The sequence below is a fragment of the Hordeum vulgare genome, chromosome 3H (assembly GCF_904849725.1).
Source record: "Hordeum vulgare subsp. vulgare chromosome 3H, MorexV3_pseudomolecules_assembly, whole genome shotgun sequence".
Taxonomy (NCBI): domain Eukaryota; kingdom Viridiplantae; phylum Streptophyta; class Magnoliopsida; order Poales; family Poaceae; genus Hordeum; species Hordeum vulgare.
The window spans coordinates 460363775-460383174 of record NC_058520.1 but is presented as its reverse complement, the minus strand read 5'-3'; positions in this window follow the sequence as shown (position 1 = coordinate 460383174).

Sequence of the window (19400 nt, the reverse complement as noted above, 5' to 3'; positions counted from 1 at the left end):
GCCATAGTAGCAGTAAGTATTTCCCTCAGTTTGGGAACCAACGTATCAATCCAGTACGAGTATCAAGTCAAGTCTCCACCGTACCTGCGCAAAAACAGCAAACTTGCACCCAACGCTACAAAGGGGTTGTCAATCCCTTCACAATTGATTGCAATGTGAGATCTGAAGGCGGAAAGTGCAACAAAGTAAAAGTGTTGGGCTGAAAATATGATGTGAAGTAGACCCGGGGGCCATAGTGTTCACTAGAGGCTTCTCTCATGATAGCAAATATTACGGTGGGTGAAAGAATTACTGTCGAGCAATTGATAGAACCGCACAAAGTCATGACGATATCTAAGGCAATGATCATACATATAGGCATCACGTCCGAGACAAGTAGACCGATACTTTCTGCATCTACTACTATTACTGCACACATCGACCGCTATCCAGCATGCATCTAGTGTATTGCGTTCATGACAAACAGAGTAACGCCTTAAGCACGATAGGATGATGTAGAGAGATAAATTCATGCAATAGATATAAACCCCATCTTTTTACCCTTGATGGCAACAACACGATGCATGCCTCACTACCCCTTGTGTCACCGGGTGAGGTCACTGCACGGTATGAACCCAAAATCAAGCACTTCTCTCATTGCAAGAATCATAGATCAAGTTGGCCAAACAAAACCCACAACTCGAAGAGAATTACAAGGATATGAAATCATGCATATAAGAGATCAGAAGAAACTCAAATAAGATTCATAGATAATCTGATCATAAATCCATAATTCATCGGATCTCGACAAACACACCGCAAAAGAAGATTACATCGGATAGATCTCCATGAAGATCATGGAGAACTTTGTATTGAAGATCCAAGAGAGAGAAGAAGCCATCTAGCTACTAGCTATGGACCCGAAGGTCTATGGTGAACTACCCACGCATCATCGGAGAGGCAATGGTGTTGATGGAGAAGCCCTCCGTGTTCGAGTCACCCCTCCGGCAGGGCACCAGAACGTGCCCCAGATGGGATCTTGCGGAGACAGAAGCTTGCGGCGGCGGAAAAGTATTTTCGTGGCTCTCTCTCATTGTTTTGGATTTTTCGGGGATTTATAGGCGGAAGAAGTAGGGCAGAGGAGCCACAGGGGGCCCACAAGCCTGCTAGGCGCCCCCCAGGCCACGACTAGGGGGCTTGTGGCCTCCCCTGGTGCCCTCTACCTTGGTTCTCAAGCTCCATGCGTATCTTCTGTTTCGGAAAAAACTTTTCGGAGGTTTTATTCCATTTGGACTCCGTTTAATATTCTCCTCTAAAAAGGGTCAAAAACATGGAAAAAACAGGAACTGGCACTTGGCACTGAATTAATAAGTTAGTCCCAAAAAAGATATAAAAGGCATACAAAACATCCAAAGTTTGACAAGATAATAGCATGGAACCATCAAAAATTATAGATACGTTGGAGACGTATCAAGCATCCCCAAGCTTAACTCCTGCTCGTCCTTGAGTAGGGAAGTGATAAAGACTGAATTTTTGATGTGGAATGCTACCTAGTATATTTGTCCTTTGTAACTTCTTTCATGTGACATGAATGTTCAGATCCGTAAGATTCAAAACAATAGTTTGCTATTGATATGAAATCAATAATACTTCAAGCAAACTAGCAAGGTAATCATGAACTTTTGAAATAACAAGGCCAAAGAAAGTTATCCCTACAAAATCATATAGTCTGGCTATGCTCCATCATCCCCACACAACGAATTTAAATTATGCACAACCCCGGTATTGGCCAAGTAATTGTTTTCGCACTCTTACTTTCTCAACCCTTTTTCAACTCTCATGCAATACATGAGCGTGAGCCATGGATATAGCACTATAGGTGGAATAGACTGTGGTGGAGGTTGTGAGGCAAAAAGGAGGAGATGGTCACACCGACTCGGCGTAGCAAAGGGCTATGGAGATGCCCATCAATATATATCAATGTGAAAGAGTAGGGATTACCATGCAATGGATGCACTTAGAGTTATAAGTATGTGAAAGCTCAAAAGGAGAACTAGTGGGTGTGCATCCAACTTGCTTGCTCACGAAGACCTAGGGCAATTTTGAGGAAGCCCATCATTGGAATATACAAGCCAAGTTACATAGTGAAGATTCCCACTAGTATATGGTGGTGAGAAAACAAGAGACTCTCAATCATGAAGAACACAGTGCTATTATGAAGCACAAGTGTGGAAAAAGATAGTAGCATTGTCCCTTCTCTCTTTTTCTCTTTTTTTGTTTGGGCTCTTTGGCCTCTTTCCATCTCTCTCTTTTTTCGTGTGGGCAAATTTGGCCTCTTTTTTTATTTCCTCACATGGGACAATGCTCTAATAATGATGATCATCACACTTTCATTTACTCACAGCTCAATGCTTAGAACGATGATTACTCTATAGGAAATGCCTCCGGCAGTGTACCGGGATGTGCAACGATCTAGCTTGGCGTATGACGTTTAAACATCTCGCTAGCTATCTTACTATCATGCAATGGCAATATGTAAGTGACGGTACAAGTCATGAGACGGAACGGTGGAAGTTGCATGGCAATATATCTCGGAATGGCTATGAAAAGGCCATGATAGGTAGGTATGGTGGCTATTTTGAGGTAGGTCTATGGTGGTTTTGTGTACCGGCAAAAGTTGCGCGACACTAGGGAAGCTAGCAATGGTGTAAGGTGAAAGTGCATCTATACCATGGACTCACATTAGTCATGAAGAACTCACATACTTATTGTGAAAGTTTTTATTAGTAACCGAAACAAAGTGCTAAACGCATACTCCTAGGGGAAGGGTTGGTAGGTGTTAACCATCGCGCGATCCCGACCGCAACACAAAGGATGAAAATGAATAAATCAATTATGCTCCGACTTCCTAACATAGCGGTTCACCATACGTGCATATTACGGGAATCACTAACTTCAACACAAGTATTTCTAGATTCACAACACCCTACTAACATGTCTCTTAATATTACCAAGTCCTTGTCTCAAAACGAATTGAGAGGAATCAAACTTCTCTTTCTAATCAATGCACAAGAATATGGAAGTTTTATTGTATCCTCTTTGTATGTCTGTCATCTTTAGGACTACTTTCATAGCACAATCCAACTACCAAGTTACTCAGAGAGAGCACTCTCAAAAACATATAAGTGAAGATCGAGAGTTCTTATTTCTCCAAAATATGACACCTCCGTGCTCTAAAAGATCTAAGTGAAGCACCTAGAGCAAAGGTATCTAGCTCAAAAGATATAAGTGAAGCACATGTGAGCTAAATTGCCTAACTCAAAAGATATAAGCGAAGCTCAATGAGTATTCTAGCAAATTCACGATGAGTGCATGTCTCTCTCAAAAGGCGTGCAGAAAGGATGATTGTGACACAACAAAAAGAAAAGACTCCTATAGTACACAACGCTCCAAGCAAAACACATATCATGTGGTGAATAAAAATATAGCTCCAAGTAATGTTACCGATGGATTGAAGACGAAAGAGGGGATGCCTTCCCGGGGCATCCCCGAGCTCAGGATTTTTGGTGTCCTTGAATTTGACTTGGGATGCCTTGGGCATCCCCAAGCTTGAGCTCTTTCCACTCTTTATCCCATTGTCCATGAGAACATCACCCAAAACTTGAAAACTTCACAACACAAAACTTAAACAGAAACTCGTGATATCATTAGCACAAGAAAACAAACTACCACCTGTTTAGGTAGTGTTGCAAACTTGATTTCTATTTATATCGGTGTTAGATTACTGTATTCTCACTTTTCCATGGATAGTACCCCACCCCCCCCCCCCCCGGATACTATCCATAGTTTCATCAAAACAAGCAATCAACACAACAAAAAACAGAATCTGTCAAAAACAGACCAGTCTGTAGCAATCTGTATACTTTGTATACTTCTGTGATCTCAAAAATTCTGAAAAATTACGACAATTTGGGAAATTGTCATATCAACCAGCAGCAAAAAGAATCAACTCAAAATTTCTTTCTGGATAAAATGAAAAATAATTTCGTGAGCAAAAATTTTCTGTCTTTTTCCAGCATGATCAAACAACCATCACCAAAACTAGTCATAAAGGTTTTACTTGGCTCAAACACAAAAAGAAACACAAAAAACACAATCATAACAGAATTATGATGGTTTGGATGCAACAAAACAGAAAATAAAAAGCAAAGATAAATTCATTGGGTTGCCTCCCAACAAGCGCTATTGTTTAACACCCTTAGCTAGGCATAAGGCGAAAGAATCACGTATCGTCGTCTTTGGTACTCAAACCATAAGTAGCCCTCATCATGGATTCATAAGGCAATCTTATTTTCTATCTAGGAAAATGTTCCATGCCCTTCTTTAATGGAAATTGAAATCTAATATTCCCTTCCTTCATATCGATGACAGCACCAATAGTCCTTAGAAAAGGTCTACCAAGAATGATAGGACATGTAGGATTGCAATCAATATCAAGCACAATGAAATCTACGGGTACATAGTTCCTATTTGCAGTAATAAGAACATCATTGATCCTTACCATAGATTTCTTAACAGTAGAATCCGCAAGATGCAAATTAAGAGAGCAGTCATGAATCTCATTGAAGCCTAGAACATCACATAAATACTTTGGAATTGCGGAAACACTAGCACCCAAATCACACAAAGCATTGCATTCATAGTTTTTTAATCTTGATTTTGATAGTAGGTTACCACTCATCATGAAGTTTTCTAGGAATAGAATCTTCCAATTCAAGTTTCTCTTCAAGAGATTTCATCATAGCATCGACGATATGATCGGTAAAGGCCTTGTTTTGGCTATAAGCGTGTGGAGAGTTTAGCATGGATTGCTTCAAGGAAATACATTCAATCAAAGAGAAACTATCATAATTGACTTCCTTGAAATCCAAAGTAGTAGTTTCATTACTACTCAAAGTTTTGATATCCTCTACTCCACTTTCAATGCTTTTAGCATCAAGATAGATAGACTTCGAATCATTGGGGCGTTTTTCAACCAAAGTGGATTCATATCCAGCCCCATCATCATTAGGTTTGACACTAGAAAACAAGGATTCAATGGGAGTCACACCAAGCACTTTAAGATCTTCGTGATTCAAATCACATATTTCAGGTTAATAACCATTTTAGTGACTAAGGTAGCCTGTTTATTAGAAACCTGCCCTACCAATTTTTTAAGATTAGCAAACTGAGAATTTAGCGCAAGGAATTCTTTGGCCATATCATCAACTTCTTTATTCATAAAAGCCATAAAAGAATTTTGCTCCCTTAGTTCTCTATGGAAGTAACTATTATAATCAAACTGTGTAGACATGAAGCCTTTAACACTAGTTTCAATCTCTTCCAACCTTGTGTAGTAAGCATCATAATCCTTTGGTTGGGCCATACATGTCTTAGCAGGCACACACAAAGCAAGCGAAAGAAAAGGGCGATCGAAAAAGGCAAATATTTTTGTAAATTTTTGTTTTTCAGAAGTGGGGGAGAGGAAAACGAGAGGCAAAAAAAGGTAAATGCAAGAGATGAGTTTGTGATGGTTACTTGGATAAGCTTCACTTGATGCTCCCCGGCAACGGCGCCATATATTCTTCTTGCTACCTTTTGAGCTTGCCTTGGTTTTTCCCTTGAAGAGGAAAGGGTGATGCAGCACAGTAGCAGTAAGTATTTCCCTCAGTTTGAGAACCAAGGTATCAATCGAGTAGGAGTATCAAGCCAAGTCTCCACCGTACCTGCGCAAAAACAGCAAACTGGCACCCAACGCTACAAAGGGGTTGTCAATACCTACACGATTGATAGCAAGGTGAGATCTGAAGGCGGAAAGTGCAACAAAGTAAAAGTGCAGGGCTTAAAATATGATGTGAAGTAGACCCGGGGGCCATAGTGTTCACTAGAGGCTTCTCTCACGATAGCAAATATTACGGTGGGTGAACGAATTACTGTCGAGCAATTGATAGAACCGCGCAAAGTCATGACGATATCTAAGGCAATGATCATACATATAGGCATCACGTCCGAGACAAGTAGAGCAATACTTTCTACATCTACTACTATTACTCCACACATCGACCGCTATCAAGCATGCATCTAGTGTATTGAGTTCATGACAAACAGAGTAATGCCTTAAGCAAGATGACATGATGTAGAGGGATAGATTCATGCAATAGATATAAACCCCATCTTTTTACCCTTGATGGCAACAACACGATGCGTGCCTCGCTACCCCTTCTGTCACTGGGTGAGGTTACCGCACGGTATGAACCCAAAACCAAGCACTTCTCCCATTGCAAGAATCATAGATCAAGTTGGCCAAACAAAACCCACAACTCGAAGAGAATTACAAGGATATGAAATCATGCATATAAGAGATCAGAAGAAACTCAAATAAGATTCATAGATAATCTGAGCATAAATCCACAATTCATCGGATCTCGACAAACACACTGCAAAAGAAGATTACATCGGATAGATCTCCATGAAGATGATGGAAAACTTTGTATTGAAGATCCAAGAGAGAGAAGAAGCCATCTAGATACGAGCTATGGACCCGAAGGTCTATGGTGAACTACTCACGCATCATCGGAGAGGCAATGGTGTTGATGAAGAAGCCCTCCGTGTCCGAATCCCCCCTCCGACAGGGCACCAGAACGTGCCCCAGATGGGATCTTGCGGAGACAGAAGCTTGCGGCGGCGGAAAAGTATTTTCGTGGTTCTCTCCCGTGGTTTTGGATTTGTTGGGGATTTATAGGCGGAGGAAGTAGGGCAGAGGAGCCACAGGGGGCCCACAAGCCTGCTAGGCGCGGCCCCCCAGGCCGCGGCTAGGGGGCTTGTGGCCTGCCGTGGTGCCCTCTGCCTTGGTTCTCAAGCTCCCTGCGTATCTTCTGCTCCGAAAAAAAATATCTTTTCAGAGGTTTTATTCCATTTGGACTCCTTTTAATATTCTCCTCTGAAAAGGGTCAAAACACGGAAAAAATGGGAACTCGCACTTGGCAGTGAGTTAGTAAGTTAGTCCCAAAAAAGATATAAAAGGCATACAAAACATCCAAAGTTTGACAAGATAATAGCATGGAACCGTAAAAAATTATAGATACGTTGGAGACGTATCATTTACCGGAACGCGTTTCAAGCGTTGGCACACGAGGACCACCTTGTGGCTTACAGCTATGAACGTGTTCTGGGTCGGTGTTGTGGATCACACGGGAACGATTGCTCCTCTACATGAGAAAGCGTTTAGGGAGGCCACCATTTTCTTTATGGGACCCTTCTTACTGTGATCGGAGACAAGCTAGTCGACGCATATCTCTATATGTGTGTTGCCAAAAACTTGTGGGATGTGCTCGAAGCTAAGTTCGGCGCAACCGATGCTGGAAGTGAACTGTATGCTATGGAGTAGCTCCACGACTATGAGATGGTTGATAACTGTCCTATTTTGTACCAGGCTCATGAGATATAATGCCTCGCTAAGGAGCTTGAGCTCCTGAAATGTGAGTTACCGGACAAGTTTATCGTGGGTTGCATTATTGCAAAACTCCCTCCTGGATGGAGGAACATTGCTACTTCTCTCAAGCACTTGACATGTGAATTCTCTATTGAGGATGTCATCGGTCATCTAAGTGTTGAGCAGAACTCGAGAGCAAATGACACACACGAAAGCGACAGAGGGTTCTTTTAGTGCCAATGTGGTGCATAAGAATTTCCACAAGTTCAAGGGAAAGAACTCTGTCTAGCAGAATATTACCTTTAAGAAGAAGGGTAAGAAGAAAGACAAAACGAGAGATGGCTTCATTACTTGTGGTTCAGAGGAACATTGCGCAAACAAGTGCCCATACAAGTGCAAGAAGCTAGAAAAGGACTCCAAGTATGTCAATGTGACTATGAGTAACACTACTGGGGCAACTAGGTATGGTAATTTGTTTACCGTACTTTTTGTTTGTCACTCCACCGATTGGTGGGTTGACACCAGGGCCAGCATTCATGTGTGTGCTGAAATGTCATTGTTCTCTTCTTACCAGGTCGCACGAGATTGCTTTGTTCTGATGGGGAATAGGTCGCATGTTTCTATTCATGGTGTTGGCACGGTAGATCTGAATTTTACTTCGGGAAAGATCGTGCAATAGAAAAACTTGTAGCACGTACCCGCTATCAATAAGGATCACGTTAGTGGCTCCATTCTATGTAAAGAAGGGTTTAAGTTAGTATTCGAATCCAATAAAGTAGTCGTATCTCGGTATGGACTGTTTGTTGGAAAAGGATATGATTAAAAAGTTTTGTTCCGCATTTCCCTAGCGGATTTCTATAATAACACTGTGAACCAAATTCATTGTAATGTGAATGAATGTGAGGTTCGACATTCCGTCTTTGTCACATTAATTTTGGATGTTTGACGCGGCTAGCTAAGATGGATTTATTCCCGAGTTTCACTTTAGTCAAAAGCTCTAAGTGCCATGCGTGTGTGCAAGTTAAGCAACCTCGTAAGCCTCACAAGGCTGCGAAGGAGAGACACCTCGCACAACTAGAGCTCATACTTTCAGATCTCTATGAAATGAATGGTGTGTTGAGTAAAGGTGGAAAGAAATATTCTGTGACGTTGATCGATAATTCCACTACTTCTATGTGTATTTGTTAAATACCAGAGATGAGGCTCTACACTACTTTAAAATCTATAAAGGAGAAGTTGAGAACCAAATTGAAAAGAAAAGAAAATGAGTTCCGTTTGATCGTGGCGGAGAGTACTTTTCTAAAGAGTTCAATGTATTCTATGCAGAACATGGTATTATTCATGAGAGGAGACCTGCCTACTCACCCCACTCAAATGGGATTTCCGAACGGAAAAATCTACTCTAACAGATTTTGTTAATGCCAAGTTAGATACATCGGGTTTATCCAAGGCATGGTGGGGGAAGGCTGTATTGACATCATGTCATGTCTTGAATAAAGATCCCATGAAGGATAATGTGACTACTCCATTTCAGCAATAGGAAAATAAAAGAAATACACTCTCTTATTTGCGCCACTTGGCCTGCTTGGCAAAATTCAACGTGTCGATAACCAACAAGTGTAAGTTGGGACCAAAGACGGTGGACTACGTTTTTTGGGCTATGCAAAGCATAGCACTGGCTATAGATTTCTATTGGTGAAATCTGATATGCACGACATGAAGGTCGGTATGATCATGGATTCTAAAGATGCTACATTCTTGAAGGATATTTTTTCCATGAGAGATATGCAAAGCACTTCTAGAATGGAATTTAATGAGGCTCCTGAACCTGCGATTGCAATGGAATATTATGAACGCAAAATTGATGAAATTTCCACAGAGGATGACGACGAAGCTCCTCTTAGGAGTAAAATAAAAAGGACTGAAAAGTCCTTTGGTGATGATTTCCTCGTGTACCTCATGGATGATGACACCCCCAATTCCATTTCAGAATCTTACATATCACCGGGTGCTGACTACTCGAAGGATGCGCCCCGTACCGAGATGGATTCCATCTTGGCTAATGGGACCTAGGAGATCACTGATCGTCCTTTGATACGTCTCCAACATATCTATAATTTTTTATTGGTCCATGCTGTTATATTATCATTCTTGGATGTTTTATGATCATTTTAAAGCGACTTTATATCATTTTTGGGACTACCCTATTGACATAGTGCCTAGTGTCAGTTGTTGTTTTTTGCTGTTTTTTCCTTCACAGAAAATCCAAATCAGATGATGTCCAATTGCCACGAAATTTTACGGAGATTTTTTGGACCACAAGGAAACTTGGGAGCCAAGAATGAGCAGCAGATGAGGCCCAGGGTGGGCTACTAGACATCAGGCGCGCGAGAGGCCCCTAGCGCGGTCTGGTGTCTAGTGAGGCCCTCAGGCACCACCTCCACCGCCTCTGAGCTCTATAAATACCCCAATATTCAGAAAACCCTAGAGGAGTCGACAAAAAATCATTCCAGTCACCGCAAGTTCCAGATCCATGAAATCCAATCTAGACCCCGTTCCGGAGAGGAACAAGATCACGGAGGGATTCATCATCCTCATTGGTGCTCCTCCGACAATGCGTGAGAAGTTCATATCAGACCTACGAGTCCGTAGACAGTAGCTAGATGGCTTTCTCTCTCATTTTGTTTCTCAATACAATGGTCTCTTGGAGATCCATATGATGTAACTCTTTCTTTTGCGGTGTGTTGGGATCCGATGAATTGTGAGTTTATGATCAGATCAATGAAAACATATTCATGCTTCTATGTTATAGCCTCATATTTTTTCTCCAATATTTGGTTTTTGTATGGCCAACTAGATCTTTTGTCTTGCAATGGGAAGAGGTGCTTTATGATAGGTTCAATCTTGCGGTGCTCAATTTGAGTGAAAGAAACAGACATGAAACGCATGCATCGTTGCTATCAAGGATAAAATGATGGGGTCTATTCCTACATGAATAGATCAGGTCTACATCATGTCATCGTTCTTAAGGCATTACTCCATTTCTCCATGAGCTCAATACACTAGATATATGCTGGATAGTGGTCGATGTGTGAAGTAATAGAAGTAGATGCAGGCAGAAGTCAATCTACTTATATTGGACATGATGCCTATATATACATGATCATTGTCTTGAGTATCGTCATAATTATTTGCTCTTCTATCAATTGTCCAAGAGTAATTTTTCTACCCACTATTTGCTATTTCTTGAGAGAAGCCACTAGTGAAACCTACCGCCCCTCGGTGTATTTCAGATCATATATTTGCAGTCTCTAAATTGCTATTTGCGTTTTTACTTCATTTTCTCTTTTGTTTTCCGATCTATATTATCAAAAAAACCAAAAATACCTTGATGTGTTATATTTACTATCACTCTTATTTGCACCTATCAATCTATCCTTACTTTACCCACGAGGGATTGACAACCCCTCCACGCGTTGGGTTGCGAGGATTTGCTATTTGTGTGTACGTGCTGCTTACATAGTCTTGTGGATCTTCCTACTGGATGGATAACTTGGTTTCTTAACTAAGGGAAATATTTTTCGTCACAGTGCTACATCACCCTTTAAGCTTGGTGGGAAACGAGCGCATCATCGAGACTAAGCAAGATTTATCGCGCCGTTGTCGGGGAATATCAAGTCAAGATCTATCAGGTTCCTACACACAAGTCTCATCTCCTTGCAATTACATTATTTTACATTTGCCTCTCATTTTCCACTCCCCCACTTCACAATTTGCCTTTTTTATTTGCATTCTTTCCGTTTGCCTTTTTCTTGCTTGCTTGCTTCTATTGCCTTCATGTCAACACTCAAAAACAAAAAAATAATCAGGAAAAGTAAAGACATATGGATCCTCATCCACTTGCTAATCTTTTCAAATGATCTAATTATCTTGAACTAATTCCTACAGAGTCGAGTCCTCTTAATTATTTTTGTGAAGTTTTGCTTGAAAATCGTGAATCTGAATGTTGTGATGAAGTGATTTATAGAGTGATTCATGATATCTCCTTGAATGAAAAGCATGAGTGCAATTATGTTGTTATAAATTCTATTAATGTCAGTCGTGCTAATAATATGCAAAACTACAAGATTGGGGATGGCAATTTTGTCATGTCCACTACTCATTGTAATGATCATGATTGGGGCGATGCTTCTTATTATCTTGAAAATTTATTTAATCCTTGTGATGAATATGATATTGATAATAATGTTTCCAATAGTAATGAAAGTGGGTTTGGAAGAGTGTCAACTTTATGTAATAACGATCCCAATATTTTGGAGAATTATCTATCTCTTGAAGTTTTTGATAAAATTGGGGTTGGAGAGGTCAGGACTTTAGTTAATGTTAATCCCACTACCTTGGAAGATTGTAAGAATTTTATGCATGTGGATCATGAAGAGAATTTTTATGCGATACCTATATTGTTAAGTTTGAATATGATCCTGCATGCAATTATTATGAGAGAAGAAAATATGGTAGTAGAAATATTCATATTACTAAATTATCCGGCTTCACGCTGAGATTGCAATTGTTTCTTTCTTCTTCCATGCATATGTTAGATATCTCTTGTCTTGATAATTTGTTTACTTATGATATGCCTATGCATAGGAATTATGTTAGATTTAAATGTGTTTTTCTTATGCTACATGATGCCCTCTTTGTCTTTCAACTAATATCTTTCATGTGAGCATCAAGAAAATCTCAAGCCTATCTTTCTATTCTTGAGTGTTTGCATAATTGTGCTACTGTTATAATTTTTTTTTTGTGTTTTATTTACTGTTTGTCCCAAGTAAAGCCTTTGTGATCATGTGGGGTGTTAGTTGCTTTAATCTTGTTCAAAAACAAAAACTTTTGTTTCTAGTAGAAAAAATCCTAAAAGTCACGGAAACATCAAAAGTGTCTTAATTTCTTACACAATATTAATATACAATTTCCATACGCTTTCCAATTATTTTTTGTATTTTTGGATTTACAGAAGTATAAGTAAATTTCGAATCTTTACAAACTGTTATGTTTTTAACATATTCTGTTTTTTGTGTGTTATGTGCTTATTTTAATGATTCTATGGTTTATATCGGGGCGACACAAGCCATGGTAAAGTTATAATATAGTAGTTATAACGCAAAAAACAAAATTGGAAAAGGTTTTCAACACTACCTATAGTAAAGGTTGGTTTTCTTATACTAACGGATCTCACAAAAAATTTGTTGAGTTTTGTGTGATTGAAGTTTTCAAGTTTTGAGTGAGATTGTGATGGATGAAGGAAGAACGAGTGCTAAAATACTAAGCTTGGGGATGCCCCATGGCATCCCAAGGCAATATCTAAGGAGTACCAAGCAGCTAAGGTTCGGGATGCCTCGGAAGGCATCCCCTCTTTCTTCTAAAAACCATCGGTAATTTTACTTGGAGCTATATTTTTGTTCCTAACATATCATGAGTTTTGCTTGGAGCGTCTTGTATCATTTGTGTTTTTTCTTTCTTTGGTGGTTAGTTTTTCATAATAAACCTTGTTGGACACACCCATTTGAGAGAGGTAAATTATGTTATGATTTGTTAGAATTGCTCTCTATGCTTCACTTAAATTTTGTTGAGCCATGGAATTGCTCAAGTACTTCACTTATATCTTCTTGAGCACGGTGGTGCTATTATGTTGAAGAAATTTTCTCTCATGTTACACTTAGATTATTTTGAGAGTTACTGAAATTTTGAAGAAATCCTCTCTTGCTTCACTTATATAATTTTTAGAGTTGAAAATTTTAAAGAAACTTGTGCTCTCGGTCTTCACTTATATTTGTCTGAGAGCTTGTTATTTGCAATGGGAATTTGCTTTAAATTAAAATTAGTTCCAAAGTGATGAATTTTTAGGAAATATTTAATAAAAACTTTCATGAAGATCATTGGATATTAAGCTTGATTCTTTGCAATAGTTTTGCGATATGAAGATAGTAATATGTGAGTTATGTTGATGAGTAATTGTGCAATGGTAAGAATATTGGTGTTAAAGTTTGTGATTCACTATGCATGCACATGAAGTAAATAATTATGCTTTTAAATTACATCTTACTTGTGTTGCATTATTCAACGTTAATTATGTTTAATGTTCACTTATGGTGATTTTTCTTTCTTGGTTGGGCGCTTCTCAATCTATTTGCTAGCCTTCACTTGTACTAAGGAGGAATACTGCTTGTGCATCCAAATCCTAAACCCAAAGTTGTGCCAAATGATTCCATCATACCTACATATATGCGGCATTTCAACGCTGTTCCAAGTTAATTTGCAAGCGCCAACTCTAATGTTCAAAATAAATTTATCTTTGTTGGGCCCGTACCGCTCATGAAGCGGCGAGGGATGGTTGGTATATTCCTTGTTAAATAGGTTATTCTCAAGATGAGTGTTTATTCACTTGTCATTGCACGAGAATATGGAGGCAATATGGATGTCGAGTCCCAAATGCAAAAAGATAATAATAACTATATTGTCAAATAACAAATTCCATGGAAGTTTTGGTATGGAGGTACCCATGAATACGGCTAGCCGTGGAATGTGAAAGAATGGAAGAAAAAGGAATAAACTTTATTTTTAGCTTGGGAACCGCCTATATTTTGTTTAGCATGGATGATATTTTAAACTCTTAGTCGTTCTCGTTGACAGGAAAAGCATGCCACCCTAAAGAATATATCTCTAAGTTTTTCACTTTGAGCTCTGGCACCTCTACAAATTCCTCCTTCCCTCTGCGAAGGTCCTTTCTATTTACTTTATGCATTTTTTTTCCTTTTGAGTTTGAGTCTCCATCTTATCTTATAAAGCACTAACTAAGGAACACCATTATCATACTTGAGCATTGGATGTAGGTAATATTTGAGTGCATTACATGAATGGATCAATGATAGAGCATGATGGGATAGGGATAACATTCTTTAGCGTTTATGTTTTGAAAGACATGGTTGCTTGTTGATATGCTTCAGTATTGAGATTTTCATGTCAAATTATAGACTATTGCTTTACATCATCTATACGTCCATACGTCCATGATGAAAGAAAAAGGAATATGATGAACATGTGAGGCAACATTCCACATCAAAAATACTGTTTTTATCATTTACCTACTCGAGGTCGACCATGAATTAAGCTTGGCGATTCTGATATGTCTCCAATGTACCTATAATTTTTTATTGTTCCATGTTGTTATATTATCATTCTTTGATGTTTTATGATCATTTTATAGCAACTTTATATCATTTTGTCGAACTAATCTATTGACATAGTGTTTTATTATCATTTTATAGCAACTTTAGATCGTTTTGTCGAACTAATCTATTGACATAGTGCCTAGTGTCAGTTGTTGTTTTTTTCTGTTTTTTTCGTTCGCACAAAATCCATATCAGATGAGGTCCAATTGCCACAAAACTTTAGGGAAGTTTCCTTTGACCAGAAGAAAACTTGGGAGCCAAGAATGAGCAGCAGACGAGGCCTAGGGGGGCACTAGATATCAGGGTGCACCAGAGGCCCGTGGTACCGCCTCGTGTCTAGTGGGGCCCTCGGGAACCTCCTCCACCTCCCGTGAGCTCTATAAATACCCTAATTTCAGAAAATCTAGAGGAGTCGATGAAAATTTATTTCAGCTACACGAGTTCCACAACCACCAAATCAAATCTACAGCCCGTTCCGGAGAGGAACACTATCACGGAGGGGTTACCATCCTCATTGCTGCTCCTTCGATGATGCGTGAGTTGATCATATCAGACCTACAGGTCCATATGCAGTGTCTAGATGGCTTTCTCTCTCATTTTGTTTCTTGATACAATGGTCTCTTGGAGATCCATATGATGTAACTCTTTCTTTTGCAGTGTGTTTGTTGTGATCTGATGAATTGTGAGTTTATGATCAGATCTATGAAAACATATTCACACTTGATTATTATAGCCTCGTATTTCTTCTCCGACATTTGGTTTTTGCATGGCCAACTTGATCTTTTATCTTGCAATGGGAAGTGGTGCTTTGTGATGGGTTCGATCTTGTGGTGCTCAATCTCAATGAGATAAAGAGACATTGACCCGCATGTATCGTTGCTATCAAGGATAAAACGACTGGGTCTATTCCTACATGAATAGATCTTGTCTACATCATGTCATCGTTCTTAAGGCATCACTCCATTTCTCCATAAACTCAATACACTAGATGCATGCTCAATAGCAGCTGATGTGTGGAGTAATAGAAGTAGATGCACGCAGAAGTCGGTCTACTTATCTTGGACGTGATGCCTATATACATGATCATTGTCTTGAATATCGTGATAATTATTTGCTCTTCTATCAATTGCCCAACAGTAATTTGTCTACCCACTGTTTGCTATTTATCGAGAGAAGCCACTTGTGAAACCTACGGCCCCCATGTCTACTTCACATCATCTATTTGCAATCTCTAGTTTGCTATTAGCGTTTTTTTACTTTATTTTCTCTTTTGTTTTCAGATCTATATTATAAAAAAAACCCAAAAATACCGTGTTGCGTTCTATTCGATATCACTCTTATTTGCATCTATCAATCTATCCTTACTTTACCCACGAGCGATTGACAACCCATCCACACATTAGGTTGCGAGGATTTGCTATTTGTGTGTAGGTGCTTCTTACATAGTGTTGTGTATCTTTCTATTGGATTGATACCTTGGTTTCTTAATTGAGGGGAATACTTGTCGTCGCTCTGCTACATCACCCTTTAAGCTTGAAGGAAAACCAACGGATCAACGAGACTAAGCATCCTTATGGTTTCCAACCATTGGGATGTAAGTGGGTGTTCAAGAAGAAGCTTAGGCCCAATGGCACTATTCAAAAGTACAAGGGTAGGATTGTGGCCAAGGGTTATACCCAAAAGGAAGAAGAAGATTTCTTTGATACTTACTCACTTGTGGCTAGACTGACAACCATCCGAATGTTACTCTCGTTGGCTGCCTTGCACGGTCTTCTCGTTCATCACATGGATGTTAAGGCGACTTTCCTTAATGGAGAGATAGACGTGGAAATTTAGATGCAACATCCGGATGGCTTTGTGGTAAATGGTTAGGAAAGAAAGGTATGAAAACTATTGGAATCCTTGTAAGGCCTGAAACAACCACCTAAGCAATGGCACGGTAATTTCAATACAACTTTGACAACTGTTGGCTTTCTTGTTAATGCAACATTCGGATGGCTTTGTGGTAAACTTTGAAAAATTTGTAATACTTTGTTTGTATGTTGATGACATACTGACATTTGGGACCCACCTCAAAGTAATTGAGAAGGTAAAGGCTTTTCTATCTCATAACTTTGAGATGAAAGACCTAGGTGTGGCCGATGGTATCTTAAACATCAAGTTGCTACGAGAAAATGAGAGTGGGATTAAACTTTTGCAATCCCACTATGTTGAAAAGATTTTCAGTCGCTTTGGATATTCTGACTACGAACCTTCAGCAACACCATATGATCCTAGCATGCGGATTCGAAAATTTGAAGGCACAGTTATTGATCACTTGAAATACTCTCAAGTGATCGGTTCACTCATGTACCTAGCATGTGCTACTTGGCCTGACATCTCATTTGTTGTGTGAAAGTTGAGTCGGTTTGTTTCCAGCCCAGCAGAAGTGCATTGGCATACTGTTGACCAAGTCATGTTTTATTTGCATGGTACTGCAAACTACGGAATTCACTATTCTGGATACCCGACGGTACTCGAAAGGTATAGTGATTCAATTTGGACATCTGATGTTGAGGAGATGAAAACCACAAGTGAATATATCTTCGCACTTGGTGGTGGCGTTTTTTCCTGGAAGTCTTGTAAGAAGACGATCTTAACGAAATCAACTATGGAAGAAGAACTCAGAGTAGTAGATACATCATGCATCAAAGAAGATTGGCTTCAAGAGCTTTTGATGGATTTGCTAGTGGTTGATAAGCCAGTCTCGGCTATCCTTATGAACTGTAACAATCAAATAGTGAATGAAAAGGCTAAGAGTTCAAAGCACAACATGCAATCTACAAAGCATATAAGAAGAAGATTGAAATCTGACAGACATTCAATAAACTCCATAGTAATAGTGTTGGATCATATCCAGATGGCTAAGAATCTGACAGATTCCTTTACAAAATGGCTATCACGAATTGTGATAGAAAATGCATCGAGGGAGATGGAAATGAGACCCACGTAAGTTGCCATGTGGGTAACCGAACCTACGTGATCGGAGATCCCGTGAATTAGGACCTCGGAAAACAATCCAACGGTCAACGAAGGAGACTATTCTTACTAACCCACTCCGTTGGAGATCCAATACTCTCGTAATCTGTAAAGGCACGCGGACTTTGTATTAATATGTTCCAAAGCTTATGTAATCAAAATGCTAACCTACAGAGCATTATTTGGAAGAACACACCTATGTGCGCCCGACTGGTGGTCACGGTCTATGAGATTGGGTGATCTCTAGGAAGCTCATGAGAAGGTAACGAGTATAACTAATAAGCTCCTCCCATGAGGTTAAGCCTTCGTCAGCCACGTATGTTAGAGCATATTTCTCCGTATGTGGTTTTGGTAATTGATGACAATCCCTATGGACTAATGGTTTCCTTAAGCTATATTCGAAGGATTTGTCCATAGGCATTTCGTGAAGTCCATCTGTTGGTTTCAAGGAGTTTATATGATGACCAAGGTGGTATTCAAGGTATTATCCCAAAGAATGGTCATAAAGACACAAGGTTGATCAAGACTAAGAGAAAGAGTAAATCGAGTTGATCAACACACAAAGCGTACAAGATGTACCGAGAGGGATCAAGTGATCCCATGGTATGGTAAGCATTGTCCATTACACTTTTGTGGTGAGAGTTATATGTGGGGTTAGTGATACGTCTCCAACGTATCTACTTTTCCAAACTCTTTTGCCCATGCTTTGGACTCTAATTTGCATGATTTAAATGGAACTAACAGGGACTAACACTGTTTTCAGCAGAATTGCTTTGATGTTCTTTTTGTGCAAAAATAAAAGTTCTCGGATTGACCTGAAAATTTATGGAGAATATTTCTGGAATTAATAAAAAGTACTGGCGAAAGAATATGCCGGAGAGGGGCCACCGCCTGGCACAAGCCTGCAGAGCACACCCCCTAGGTCGCGCCCCCAAGCTTGTGGGGCCCCTGTAGCTCCACCGGCCTCTTTTCCACTCTTATATATTCCTATCCGGAAGAAAAAATCAAAGAGAAGATTTCATCGCATTATACGATACGGAGCCGCCGCCACCTCCCGTTCTTCCTCGGGACGGCAGATTTGGAGTCTGATTTGGACTCGGTAGAGGAGAAATCGACACCTTCGTCATCACCAACCATCCTTCATCACCAATTGCATGATGTTTTCCATCGTTCGTGAGTAATTCCGTCGTAGGCTTGCTGGATGGTGATGGGTTGGATGAGATCTATCATGTAATCAAGTCTTTTTTGTTAGGGTTTGATCCCTAGTATCCGCTATGTTCTGAGATTGATGTTGCTATGACTTTGCTATGCTTAATGCTTGTCACTAGAGCCAGAGTGCCATGATTTCAGATCTGAACCTATTCTGTTTTCATGAATATATATGTATTCTTGATCCTATCTTGCAAATTATAGACACCTATTACGAGTTATGATCCGCATCCACCACGGTGACAATAACTGGGATTCTTTCAGGTGATTACCGTAGTTTGAGGAGTTCATGTATTCACTAAGTGTTAATGCTTTGGTCCGGTTCTCTATTAAAAGGATGCCTTAATATCCCTTAGTTTCCATTAGGACCCCGTTGCCACGGGAGGGTAGGACAAAAGATGTCATGCAAGTTGTTTTCCATAAGCACATATGACTATATATGGAATACATGGCTACATTACATTGATGAATTGGAGCTAGTTCTGTATCACCCT